A 10,058-nucleotide genomic window follows, 5' to 3' on the forward strand; every position below is an offset into this window, starting at 1 on the left:
TGCTATCTCCAGAGATTTCTAATGTGGCAATACCAAAGACAAAAGACATATATTGGGGGATAATTTCCCCAATATCTAGACAGATTGTTTTCCACTTGCTTTTCTAAACAGAAATGCCACAGGCCATGATGGTTGAGGCAGGAGATTTTTCGTGGTGGACAGAAAACAAATAATTGGCGTGAACTGCCACAGCACATCCAGAAGCCCTGTCTGCAGAGTCAGGTGATAGCTGAGAAATGCCTGGATTGTTCCCACAGTAGTCTCTGTGAGAACATTATGTAGTTTGTCTTCAGTCACCCCACATTTCAAAGGAACTGTCTGAGACCCAGTGAGATGTGGTGATATATTAATGGCACACTGTTTTTTTTTTGTGGTCAGAATTAGAGCTGTGCTGAAAAAGGAGCACTTGCTCACTGAGTTAGCAGATCTTCTCAGAGCATTGGGGCTGGGGAGAAGGACAGGAGCATGGTTCTGAAGGTGAATAGGTGGGAGATATTTCCACCCTGAATAGCTGGAGTCAGGAATTCCTCCAACTTCTGCACTGTGCCTTCCTGGTGGGCCCCCATTCTGCAGGCTTCTCGCAATTTAAAGATGAAGTCGGCTACACCCTGTGCAGTGCCAAATTAGTCATCTAGTCAGTGACATCACCATGAATCAGCAGGAGGACTGAGATCTGGAGCTCACCCAAAGCTGTCAGACCATCAGGGACTTGTGCAAGGGAAGGGTCAGGAGTACACATGCTAAATAGGATTTTATCAATAGGTTTTAAAGTATCATCGATTTTTGGTGGAATGTGGTTATTGATTTAATTTTTCCTGTCTAGGCATATTGTTTTAAGATGAGGAGTAACAGACTTTCAGTAGTCCTAGTCTTATGAAGAGGTTTCTACCCATGAAACATCAAATGGCCCCATCATTATAGAGAAGAAATCACACAGGCTTAGACATATGAAATGGCTGATCAAGGTCATGCAGGTTAGAACTGAGAAATGTCCAAAGCTAGTGATGGATGACATTTCTTCTTAGCTACCTGAGACTTATTTGTTCCTGACAGAGATGGAAATGGTTGGGGCACACTGTCCCTCCCTATTTGGGATTTGTGTATAAGATGGATAGACACAGCCTATGAAAACCAGTGACTTCCAAAATGACACTTATTTTCCTTTCGTACACATTAAAAGTCACTTTGAGATGCATAAACAGAACAGGGCAAATGCCTGGTGACGCTGTAATGGAGAAAGCTAGTCACCAGAAAGGAGTCTGAGCAGATGACTCAGGTAGATCCCATTTTTGAGGATGGAGACTAACTAGCACATGAGACAAATTACGCTGGGGCAAAATGAAAACCAGAGAATACTGGGATTGCCTTGGACAAGTTCTAATCAGATTGGTAATTTTTTCATTTGTTTTATTGTTGTTCAGTTACAGTTGTCTGTATTTTGCCTGCATTCCTCTAAACATAAATGAATGAGAAACACTTGGTAGGTGCAAGGTAGCAGCCATCATCACAAAAGTTCTGTTGACACTGTAATGGTACACTATTAATTTTGGAATCTGGCTTTGGCTGCTAAAGTTTTATATGTGCATGTCTTCCAGCTGGGGATAGTACAAGCAATCATTGTGGTCTTAAGGGCATCACCCAAATTCCATGTCTTTAGAACCCCTAGAGCTTCAAAATATGCCTATATTTGCATCTCCAAAATAAGGTTAACCCAAATGATTTCAGTGAAGTGAGTCTTAGCCCGATATGAAATTTAACAGTAAAAAGGAAGGGAGGAGACAAGGAAGTACAGAAGGGATTCTATGTGACAGAGAGTTAGGGACAGCAATGTAGGGGCATGGCAGAAACCAACCTAAAGGAACTAGCCATGCCCACAGCCCCACTTCTAACTCTTAGTCTCCGGAATTGTGAAAAATTAAGTGTCTGCTCTTTACACCACCAAGAGTGTCCTATGCTGTGGCATCCTCAGCAATATACACAGTTGTCTGGGACACACTTATGTGATCTGGCAGGACTGCTGATATGGCACCTGAGGTGTATGATACCATGTCTACCAGCACTATGAGGCTGCATAGCTGTGGCAAACAACCTCCATTATTGGAGACAGACTTCAATGAATGTTGAATTCTCTGCTCCTAAGGATAAGTGGGTTGGGTAGTTTAAAAAAAAACCAATCAAAACAGGATAAGATAAATACAAATATGCTTGCAGTCTATTATGACAACAAATATGTTTCGGAATATTCCTATTACAACAAGTATTTCATTTCTACTCCCAGTTGTAGCTAGAGGGGGGAAATGAGGTCCAGATTCCTGAGTACATGGCACTGTGGGTCAGTGTATGAATGCCATTGGGAGTCCCTGCAGGAGTCCCCAAATTGAGGCTGATCCTGGGCACCTGAATGAATCTTTGGGTCATAGGTGTGGAGACAAACCCAAGCTCATTGTCACCTCAGTGCAACATGTACTTGTGTCAGGGAATGAAGCACCTTCCCCCTGTCTAGCATGGTAGAGTAGTTAAAACCATTCACAAGTTCTTCCAGGATGTCTTCACTGAACCTCTACAAAGACAAACACAGTACCCAGTCAGTATGCATTAGAAAACCTCCAATTAACCCATGGTTGTGCCTTATGGCAGTTCTGACAAACAAATACAGCCTATTGTGACACGGTGAGGATATTCATGGCAGCACTGGTGATTATATGCAGAACTTAATAATGTCAAAGTCCAAAATCAGTGAATGACTGAACACTGTAGAAATTACCTCCTTTATGAGATAGTGCACATATGAGTGAGGTCACATTTCCTAAATTGGCCAAATTACAATGGTTTTCTCTGCTCTGTGAACTAAAAAGGTGCAGAGAAATAATCCTACGTATGACTTTCTCTTAATTTTGTGTACAACCCCTACTAATCCAGTGTGATGATGTGTAAGATTAGGAGGTCTGAGAGGACAATGGAGCTGACTACTCCAGGAGAATCTAAGGGTGGTAGAGAAATCAACAAAAAGAGCAAAATGGTCATGTTCACAAGTTCTACTGTGAAGTGTAACATATTTTTTCTCTAATATTCCCACAAACATGTGAGGAATATCTTTTTCCTGTCTTATATACCTAGTGGGAGAAGTGGAGGTCCAGATTCCTATGTGCATGGGATAATGAGACATTTTAGAAAGAGCACTGGGAGGGCAATGTAGAAGCCATCCCCATATTTGAGCCTAGATGCTTGGCCTTTTCGTGTCACCTTAAGTTTCTGACTGTGGAGAATCCCAGGTCCAGCTCTCACCCAAGACATTTGCTAGATTGTGGTGTCAGTCTGGTGCACCTGCACCTTGAATCTGTACATGTTTTAGTTGGATTCATGCACCACCTCCTCAAGGATAACATTGTTGGTGGTCTGCACAGATAGAACCAGATACTGAGCCAGGAGACCACGTTAATATCCCACACAAAATGCAGTCCTGTGTAATGGAGACATAGAATCTCGAGTTCCATCCAAATGCACCTATTACCTTCCCTGGCCTTGTGTCACCCTAATACCCAATGGACATCTTTTTTGTGCCTTCATGGAAAATGTTGATACAAGGCTAATTAGGATAGATCCAAGGGCTGATGTGCGTTCAGTGTAACAATGACAAGAACAATGGTGTAATGTGCCTCCGCATTACTCTGTCTCAACTTTTGAAGCAGAAACTCAGACCTGCACTTTCCAAAGGGTGAAGGAAATAGAATGAAAACACTGGGAAAAAAAACTCTTTGGAAGACTCCATGGTGTGGTACACAGGCTTTAATGCACATTGATGAAAAAATGCTAGAGGCAATTGCTGAAAAGTATCACTCTCTTCATCTGTATAATGAATCCTTCTTTTCATATTTTTCAAATTAAATTCAGACGAGTCCTTTCTTTCTATTCACCATTATGAATCAAATAATTGTAAACCCCCATGTATCTGATTAATGGCATAGAAAACAAAATTTTAATGGCACAAAGAAAACACTTAAAATACTTTCTTCCATGGATAACTAAAATTCTCTTTCTTTTGCTCATGATCAGGAGTTATCTTTAGGAAAATCTGGATGGCAGATAATGGTTGGCATCAGTGAAAGGGCAGGGAATGTCACATTAGACTTGCCAGTGGTTTCCTGACAATCTTAGAGGAGTGATATTTGCATGATGCCCAGCCACTCTGGCCTGCTTTGTTCAGAGCTGGGTCCTACCTCCTCCAAATGTCAGGTGATGCTGCCTTCCCAGATGCTCAGATTTCCATTTCCTACTAGCATGCAAGATAGCTAGGACCAAGAGGACCTTTCAGAAAAATGAACAGGCACAACTCTTCAATGTGTGTTTAAATCATATTGACTTGGTCCCAGAAATGCAAGGATGTTACAAAATATTTTCAAATCAAGAAACATAGTATATCACATAAACAAAAGGAAAGACAAAAATCACATGATAGTGTCAATATATGGAGAAAAAGATTTCATACAGGACAACAAACATTTATGATAAAAACACTCAGTGGGAGTAGAGGAACCATAGCTCATCATAATAAAGGCCATATAGGGGAAACCTACAGCCAACACCATACTCAGTGGGAAAAATGAAAACCAGTCCCACTACATCGGGTACAAGGCAAGGGTGTCTGCTTTCACCACTTCTATTCAACAAGTATTAGAAGTTCTAGGCACAGCAATCATGCAAGACAAAGAAATAAAAGGCATTGAAATTGGAAAGGAGGGAGGAAAACTCATTGTTTGCAGGTGACCTGATAGTTTACATAGAAAACTGTGTAGAGTCCACCCCAAAAGTACTCAACCTAATAAGTGAATTTCACCACACCACAGGGTACAAAGACAATAGTAAGAAATTACAGGCACTTTTTACACCAACAATGAACTATCAGAAACAGAAATTAGAAAAATATCCCATTTACTACACCAACAAGAAAAATAAAGAACTTAGGAATAAACCAAAGAAGGTAGAAATCTGTACTCAGAAAACTACACAACACTGAAAAAAGGCATGAAGGAAGACACAAATCAATGGGAGAATATATTGTGTTCATGCATCAGAAGAATTAACATCATTAAAATGTCTGTACTAACCAAAGCAATTGATAGATTCAACAAAATCTCCATTAAAATACCAACAATGTATTTCACAGAGAACAAATATTTCAAAAACTTATATGGAACCATTGATGACATCAAATAGCCTCAGAAATTTTGAGAAAGCAGAACAAAGTAGGAGGAAGCATAATACGTCAGGTCAAACTATATTACAAACGCAATGAGGTCAACATAGTCTGGTACTGGCATAAAAACAGACACATAGGTAAATGCAAGACAATAGAGAACCCACACATAAAGCCATGTTTCTATGTTCAACTAATATTAGTTTAAGAAATCAGGAGCACAAACTGGAGTACAAATAGCCTTTTCAAGAAAGAGTGTTGGGAGACCTGGACAGGTACATGCAAAGAAATGATCCTAGACCATGAATTTACACAATATAGGAAAATAAGTTCAAGATAGAGAAAAAAACTTAAGTGTAAGCCATAACATCATAAAAGATCTAGAGGAGAACATAGACAAAAATATTTCAGATGTCCTACACAGTAATATTTCACCAATACACCCCTAGGGCACAGGATATAAAGGAAAAAATAAACAAATGGGGCCACATCAAATTAAAAAGCTTCTGAACTGCTAAAGAAAACAGCAGAAAAATGAAAAGGAACAAACCATATGGGAAAACAAATTGGTCAGTGAAACCTCAGACAAGTTTGATCACCAAAATATGTAAAAACTCACACAACTCCACATCAAGAAGAGAAACAATCCAATTTAAAAATGGCCAGAGAGCCTGAAGAGCACCTTCTCCAAGGACATACAGAGGGCCCAGAGGCATGTGAAAAGATGCTCAACATCAATAGCCATCACAGGGACTCAAAGTAAAATAATAATGAAATACCACTTCACATTAGTCAGAATGGCCATCATAAACAAATCCACAATCGAAAAGTGCTGGCAATGATGTGAAGCACAGCAAACCCTAGTACCCTGTTAGTGGAAGTGCAGACTGGTGAAGCCACTTAGGAAAACAGTATAAATGTCCTGAACAAGCTAAAAATGTAACAGCCTTTTGACATGGAAGTTCCACAGCTGAGATTATACCCTAAGAACCCTGAAACACCAATCCAAAGAACCTATGCCCCCCCCAGGTTCATGACAGTAGAATTTACAATAACCAAGCGCTAGAGAGAGCCTAAGTGCCCATCAGCAAATGAGTGCACCCAAAAACTGATGTACATTTTCACAATGTAATACTATGCAGCAGAAAAAATGAAGGAACTCTTACCCTTTGCAACAGCTTTGATGAATCTGGAGAGCATTATGCTAAGTAAAATAACCTAGGCAGTGAAAGACAAATACCATATGATGTCACCTATAAATGGAACCTCATCAACAAAACAAACAAGTGAGCAAAATAGAATGGGAGACATGGAAACGAAGAACAAACTGACAGTAATGGGAGGGGAATGGGGAAAGGAATAACATGTGAAACAAGAGGAAGGGTGTAGTCAAGGACCATGGACAAAGACAAGTGTGGGAAGGATTGGATGTGGGAGATGGGTGGTGGGCAGGGCAGGGGAGAACAATGGTGGAAAACTGGGACAACTGTAATTGAACTGTCATGATAAATTAATTTAAAAACAATAAAAAGAAAAAATAGAAATAAATAATCTGGCTTGAAGGAAAGTGGTTAGCTGCTTCCCTGCTGTATGTATGTATGGCCTGTTGGAGTTGAGGATAGTATGGTAGGGATGAAAGTTCTGGTATGAGAAATGAGGAACAGTAATTACCTGGGGTGCCAGTATCAGGAATATGATCTTGTTTCCCAAACCAAACTCAAACCTCACCATCTGAATGGGAAAACATGAGAAAAAGAGCATCATTATTTATTTGGACAAAAAGCCTGTTTCCCTCGTGAGTTTTGAGAATCAAGAAAATAGTGAAACCTGAATCCTCTTCAGAAGATCACTGTGGACGTGGGTGCATGTTATGGAAATAAGTAATTATACATGTTCCTAAATTCTTGATGTGGGCTCTATGAAAAAAAACAAAACAAAACAAAACAAAAAACAAACTTTAGGCAGAAATGGGATCTGGCCAGTTTTCTTCCTTCCTTCCCCTCTCCCTCTTTACTAATAAGCCTCAATGTGATCTCTACTTCTTTTAATCTATTCCTGTTCTAGTTATTTCCTTAATTTTTTTTGTTTTTGTTTTTGAGGTTTACTTGTTGAGGGTTGTGAGTTTGTTGTCATTTTACTATTGATATTTTTGATCTTCTTCTTTATTTTAGACAAGTCCCTTTAACAGTTCATATAATAAGCTCTTGGTGACGATGATCTCCTTGAACTTGTCCTTACCTGGGAAGCACATTATCTGCCCTTCCCTTATAAATGATAGCTTTGCAGGATAGAGTAATTTTGGATGTAGGTCCTTGTTTTTCATGACTTGGAATCCTTCTTTCCAGCCCATTCTTACCTCAAAGTTTTCTTTGGAGGAATCAGTTGATAGTCTCGTGGCAACTCCTTTGTAGGTAACTGTCTCCTTTTCTCTGGCTACTTTTAAGATTCTCTCCTTATCTTTCATCTTGGGTAATGTAATTATTATGTGCCTTTGGTATGTGCTTCCTTGGGTCTAACTGTTTTGGGACTCTCTGAGCTTCCTGGACTTCCTAGAAATCTATTTCCTTTGTCAGAATAGGGAAGATCTACTTCATTGTGTTTTCAAATAAGTTTTCAATTTCTTGCTCTTCCTACTCTCCTTCTGACACCAACATAATTCTGATGTTCAAACGTTGAAAGTTTTCCCAGGGGTTCTAAGCCTCTCCTCATATTTTTGAATTCTTATTTCTTCATTCTGTTCTAGTTGAATGTTTATTTCTTCCTTCTGCTCCAAACTGTTCTTTTGAGTCCTGGTTTCCTTCCTAACACTGTGGGTTTCCTGTATATTTTGCTTTATTTTATTTTCCATAGCCTTTAATTTTTCCTCTATTTTATGAACATACTCAACCATTTCTGTGAGCATCCTGATCACTACTGTTATTAAATGTTCATCTGATAGGTTGGCTATCTCTTCATTACTTAGTAGTTGTATTTTTTCTGAAGCTTTGATCTGTTTTTTCATTTCGGCCAAAATTTTTTCTCAGTGTGCCTATCATGAAGTAAGGTGTGATCCTTAGGTATTTATCTGGGTGGGGGAACACAATTGGCTACACTTTAGTAGTGTATTTGGGGGAGGGGTCCGAGAGAGAACAATGGGGCTTGCCAAGCTCTCAACTGGCTTTCAGTCACATCTTCGGCTACCCACAAGCACATTGGGCCCTTCTAGAGCTGTTTCCCTGGTAGAAGATTTCTTGTACATTCTAGTATCCTCTGGATGTCTCCAAGGAACTCTCCTGTGAGGCTGGGAGTTTCTCCCAGTGCTGGAACTCTCACAGGCTTTTTTGGTTAGAGGGTTTATTACCTGACACTGAAACACTGGGTTGCATGCTCTCTGCCACTCCCCAGTAGTACCTCCTGGTTTATCTGCACACAAATGTGAGTCTGCCTACTTTACACCCCACTGCCTCACTTAGTCAACCAGTAGAACCATCACCTACCATGTTCCTCCAACCGCCACCTTGCTGCAAATTCTCTCTGTCCCGTCTGTCCACCTCCACCACTCCTAACAGTCTGGATGAATGTTTCTTCTTTTGTTCCTTGGTTATGGGACCTTTATACATTCTGGTTTCTTGGCAGGTCTGGTTATTCTTTGTTTTTAAAGTTGTTCTTGTCCTTCTTTCTGTTGTGCTAGAAGGTAAAGTGGATCTATTTATGCCTCCAACTTGGCCAGAAGGCCTCCCCACTAATTTTTTTATCATTAATCCAAATAGCTAAGGAAGGTGATGGTCCAAATGAACTTTGACTGAACTCTCTCTTTCTTAAAGAAATGGGGAGGAGAGTCTGAATTTTGGCTACCACTAAAATTCTGGCTACATGTGAGTTGCATTTCATCTCTTTCAAGCAGCATGGCCAATTGAGCTGACTAAAAAAGGAATTAAGTGTGATGGTTGGAGGATCACTATAGAAGCAAAATAATAGAATTGCAGGATATAAAATCATATGTGGTTAATAATGGGTGATGGAAGTCCTTAGGCTTCAGAAATGAAGAGAACACTCCAAACATGGAACAGAAGCTCTTGCTGTGGGACTCCACAAGATTTTCAGATTTTGTCCCCAAACTGAGATTTTCAGATCCAGAGGAAGAGTAAAAAAGAGAGAAATCTGCTGGGACTGAGCCACTTTCTTAATGTGCAAATGTGTTCAAGAGCTAAAGAGCATACAAGAGAATGTTGTGCACTTGTCCTAGGAAGCAGCAAGAAAACTTCAGTCTATAGGTGCCTTGCATTAAAAAGAAAGTTCTCTGCAAAATACCCACCTCAGTCTATACGATGTGCAGAGGTGAATTTATAGCACCTACAGGGAGTAGGAACCACAACTTGGGAGTTAAACATGAAGACTGGTCCAGAATAGTAGAGGCCCTGACAGAAACAATTATGAAGATGCTTCTTAGGAACACTTCCACAACCATGAGCATAGAGACACTCCATAGAAAGGAAAAGCCTTCCAACAATGAATCAAAACTCAAATTGACATAATCAAAACACTTCATACATTCATCATCCAAACTACATGAGGAGCCACCATGAGAAAGAGATGAGCACAATCCATACAGGAAGAATTAAGACCCTTGAATAACAAAAGCCCTTACTGGTGTGATTCAGTGGGGTGGGTATTGTCCTTCAAACTGAAGGATCACTGGTTTCATGCCTTGTCAGATCACATACCTTGGTTGTGGGTCACGTGCCCAATGAGCATGAGTGAGATGCAACCAATTGATGATTCCCTCCTTCCTCTGTCCCTCCCTTCTTTCTAAAATGAATGAATGAATGAATAAATAAATAAACAAATGGGAAAGGGAAAAATCTGAAGGAAACCATTATAAAGA

Source organism: Phyllostomus discolor, chromosome 7, assembly GCF_004126475.2.
Source record: "Phyllostomus discolor isolate MPI-MPIP mPhyDis1 chromosome 7, mPhyDis1.pri.v3, whole genome shotgun sequence".
Taxonomy (NCBI): Eukaryota; Metazoa; Chordata; class Mammalia; order Chiroptera; family Phyllostomidae; genus Phyllostomus; species Phyllostomus discolor.